General features: G+C 34.3%; 1 protein-coding gene across 2 annotated transcripts in view; it reads left to right on the top strand.

The window, feature by feature from the left end:
- The first annotated feature begins 1,406 nt into the window (after positions 1-1,406).
- The window catches only part of LOC106878049 (protein DD3-3), a 20,417-nt gene continuing 16,984 nt past the window's right edge, over positions 1,407-4,839 (top strand). For both annotated transcript variants that reach the window (XM_089344130.1, XM_089344129.1), the window contains exon 1: positions 1,407-1,456. The gene's annotated coding sequence lies outside the window, so the exon portion shown is untranslated. The remainder of the gene's footprint in view (positions 1,457-4,839) is intronic.

Here is a 4,839-nt window from a genome sequence, read left to right as displayed (position 1 = left end):
GTTTGTGTGTCTGTGTTTGTCCCCCCACCACACCATCGCTTGACAACCTATGCTGGTGTATCTACGTCCCCGTAACTTAGCGGTTCCGCAAAAGAAAACGATAGAATAAGTACCAGATTAAAAAAAAAAAAGTACTGGGATCAATTGATTCGACTAAAAATTCATTCGATGCGGTGCTGCAGCATGACCGCAGTCTAATGGCTGAAACAAGCAAAAGGTAAAAGATAATACACACACACACACACACACACACACACGCACACACACACACACACACACAGAGGCGCAGGCATGGCTGTGTAGTAAGAAGCTTGCTTCCCAGCCACATGGTTCTGGGTTCAATCCCACTGTGTAGCACCTTGGGCAAGTGTCTTCTACTATAGCCTTAGGTCAATGAAAGCCTTGTAAGTGGATTTGGTTAACGGAAACTGAAAGAAACCTGTTGTGTATATATGTATATATATATTTATGAATGCATTTTTGTGTCTGTATTTGTCCCCCACCACCACTACCATCGCTTGACAACCGATGTTGGTGTGCTTACGTCCCCGAAACTTAGCGGTTCGGCAAAAAAAAAAGAGACCGATAGAATAAGTACAGGCTTGCAAACAATAAGCCCTGGGTGGGGGTGGGGGCGATTTGTTCGACTAAAGGCAGTGCTCCAGCATGGCCGCAGTCAAATGAGTGAAACAAATAAAAGATTATATATTTATCTTTCGTTGATGGATGGGTGGTTATATAAGATATGAGTCAACCTGTTGTTATGCTTTTCTTGTACTTTCTGACGCCAGGCATAATACGTAATGACACGATTTTTTCATGAGAAAAGTTTCTTTTTCCTTTCAGAAGAATTAACACAAAAGGACAGTCGCAGTTAACAATCCCTTTGACAAGAGTACAAAAGCAACGAAATTTATGGACTCTTATCGTTTGTCATCGTTTCTTTGTTGCTGCTGTTATCGCCATAGACGATGGTGCCAGATCCTGCTTCGTTCTTAACATTCACTCATGAAGGAAACGGACTTGGAGATAAACACCTTGGGCTTTTTTTAATTTCTTGTGGTTAGGAAAAGATCACGAACGCACCTCGCTTTTGTTGCTATTTTAAACGCTCTGCTTGATAGGATCAACATCCGTGATGAATAGGTAGATAGATAGATACATACATACATACCTAGAGAGATAGACAGATAGATATAGTTTTTATCAACAAACAATGAACTGCTCGAACAATTCAGGCCAGAAGACATATTCAAAATAAAAAGATAATGATCGTTTTGTTTTCGAAGAGCTTTGTTTCTTGTTTATTCATGTAAAAACTGGAAAAATCCAAACTAGGATGGTCTATGAATGAGTGAGAGTTTTTGCTCTTCTGATTATAAATATAAATACGGTGCTACGCCGCTGATTTGAAACAGTTCGCTGAAGACTTTGCTCACAGATTGAAGTCAACTTGGTAAGTTGATTTTATGTTTAACCGCATACCTGCCCAAGTTAGTCCCACTCACCCCATTCCGGTTTTTGTTTATTTGTAACTTTGAGGAAAATTGTTATTTTTTTTGATGAAATTTTCTAAGAAATATATTTAAGATAGTTTAGGCTTCGATTTCTAGGGATTTGTCGAGGGGGAAAAAAAAACGGAGTAGTGCAGACGATCTTTGGAAAATTGACTTGTCTCGAATTTTTTTCCTCATAACTTTCCCTCCACTCGAAAAGGACATTTTTTTATTGAAATTTTCTAAGAAATATATTTAAGATAGTTTAGGCTTCGATTTCTAGGGATTTGTCGAGGGAAAAAAAAAAAACGGAGTAGTGCAGACGATCTTTGGAAAATTGACTTGTCTCGAATTTTTTTCCTCATAACTTTCCCTCCACTCGAAAAGGACATTTTTTTATTGAAATTTTCTAAGAAATATATTTAAGATAGTTTAGGCTTCGATTTCTAGGGATTTGTCGAGGGGAAAAAAAAAAACGGAGTAGTGCAGACGATCTTTGGAAAATTGACTTGTCTCGAATTTTTTTCCTCATAACTTTCCCTCCACTCGAAAAGGACATTTTTTTATTGAAATTTTCTAAGAAATATATTTAAGATAGTTTAGGCTTCGATTTCTAGGGATTTGTCGAGGGAAAAAAAAAAACGGAGTAGTGCAGACGATCTTTGGAAAGTTGACTTGTCTCGAATTTGTTTCCTTAAAAATTTCCCCCACACACAAGAAGGACATTTTTTTAAATGAAATTTTTTAAGAAACATATTTAAGATAGTTTAGGCCTCGATTATATAGAGATTTGTTGAGGGGGGGGGAAACGGAGCAGGGCAGACGATCTTCGGAAAATTGACTTGTCTCGAATTTTTTTCCTTAAAAATTTCCCCCACACACAAGAAGGACACTTTTTAATGAAATTTTCTAAGAAATATATTTAAGATAGTTTAGGTTTCGATTATACAGGGATTTGTTGAGAAAAAAAAACAAAAAAAAAAACGGAGTAGTGCAGACGATCTTCGGAAAATTGACTTGTCTCGAATTCGTTTCCTCATAACTTCTCCCCCATACAAAATGGACATTTTTCAATGAAATTTTCTACAACTACATTTTTAAATGGTTTAAGTTTCAATTATACAGGAATTTGTTGCGAAAAAGAAACAATTGAAGTGGAGGAAAGAAGCTTTGTCTAAACTTTGTTTCCTCATAACTTCCAGGAAAATGGATATTTTTTAATGAAATTTTCTACAAATACATTTAAAATGGTTTAAATTACGATAATATCGGAATTCATTGCGAAAAAGATTTGAGTGGGGGATAGAAGCTTCGGAACATTGACACGCTTCGATTTTTTTAAACATAATTTTCTGAAAAAATGGATATTTTTTTAAATGAAATTTTCTGGAAATATTTTTCGGAGAGTGTAGATTCCGATTATATCAGAATTTAATATAAAATTTTCTTTCTGCGGGTAGGAAGAGAAATTTTGGAAAATTCATACTAGTCAGCTTCGTTTCCTAATAACTTCCAGAAAAATGGCTATTTCTCTAAGGAAATTTTCTGCAAACACCTTTCAGATAGTGTAGATTTCGATTATGTAGGAATTTGTTGCGTTAAGAAAGAATGGAGTTGGAGAGATGATCGTCGGAAAATTGAGTCATCTCGACTTTGTTTCCTCATAACTTTCAGAAAAATAGGTATTTTTTAATGAAATATTCTTCAAATACCTTTCAAATGATGTAGATTCTGATTATATCGGAATTTACTGTGAAAAATATATATGAACTGGTGAGTGCGAACACGTACATACCGCCACATGTTACATGTGTGTGTATATATATATATATATATATATATATATATATATATATATATATATAGATAGATAGATAGATACAAGAAATAATTTTTGTCTCTTTTTATGGAAACAAAAGGGTTTATAGGACTGCAAAAAAGAAGTGTTCAAATGTAATTGAGACAGAGATAAAAAAACATTGATCATAGAACAAACATCAAATGCGAGTCGACGACTTTATATATAACAACATACCTCAAACAATTTGATCATATATAAATATTACCATGGTTCTTCAACATATAAAAATATACATATACAAAAAACACAAGTTAAAAATATATATCTCTCTCTTTCTCTTGCCTTTAACCCTCCAACGTGGAGTATAGGCCACTTATAATTGAATTCCATGTCGCATAATTTCTCGCTTCTGTACTTATACTCTGCCATGAATGTCCCCCTTTCTCTAGTTCCTTTTGTGGTGATCTACGCCACGAGTTCTTAGGCCTACCCCTCTTTCTATATCCATCCGGATTCCACTGTAAAGCACTTTTCGCTACATTTGGTGTCTTTTCTAATTGTGCTATCAATCCACTTTCACTTTTTCTTAAATATTTGCTCCCTAATCGGAACTGTTTAAAAAAGTATGGGGCGCAAGTGTAATTTCAATAAAGAACAAAATAAGAATTTTTAACACTAACGTAAAAGCGGTTTTATTATTGTATGGGGCTGAGACATGGCGAACAACAGTTAAGTCAAATAAGCAAATACAATCATTCATCAACAGGTGCTTGCGTAGTATACTTAAAATCAGACGGCCCGAACACATAAGCAATATAGAGCTACGGCAAAAATATATATGCAAATAAAAATACAAATATATAGAACCGCCTATCAAAAAGGTCATTTCTATCTTCTATATTCTATCTGTATAAAGAATTTTTGGGCGGTTTTTGCTATTTGAAAGGTTGGCGTTTTTATTCGCATATTTATCAACCTCTCGTTCGTTTTGTGCCTCTTATATTTATCACACATAACTCTTTATATGTTATTTTTATTTATATGTAATTTTATATGTATGTTTATATGCTTTTATATTTCTTCTATGTTTTTATGCATGTTTGGTTTTATTTTTTTATACCCTTGAAGAACCTTTACGCCTGCGCATGCATGACTTATGTCGATGTGTATAAATATATATGATTTAATTACACTGATTGAATATATCTAATTTATGCGTTCGGGGATCTGTTTGACTGCCTATAACTTGCGTTTTCAATTTCCTCCATTATATATATATATATATATATATATATATATATGTACAGATATACCGTAAATCTTCGAGTATAGCCCGCCCTTGAGTATAATACGCAGGGTATTTTTAGGGGGCTGTACTTCTGAAAAACCTAAACCTTGTGTATAATACGCACCCCTTCTCTAACTTGAGTCAAGGAGGTCTATATAACGTCCTTGGCTTGTAAACGTATATACAGTAACGTCTTTTATTATAATTGTATATATAACATAATGCAAACGTGTAGCTTTTTTGTGCATAACTGG

Source organism: Octopus bimaculoides, chromosome 28 (genome assembly GCF_046866305.1).
Source record: "Octopus bimaculoides isolate indiv1 chromosome 28, ASM4686630v1, whole genome shotgun sequence".
Classification (NCBI taxonomy): Eukaryota; Metazoa; Mollusca; class Cephalopoda; order Octopoda; family Octopodidae; genus Octopus; species Octopus bimaculoides.
This window is presented reverse-complemented; position numbering and strand designations above follow the sequence as displayed.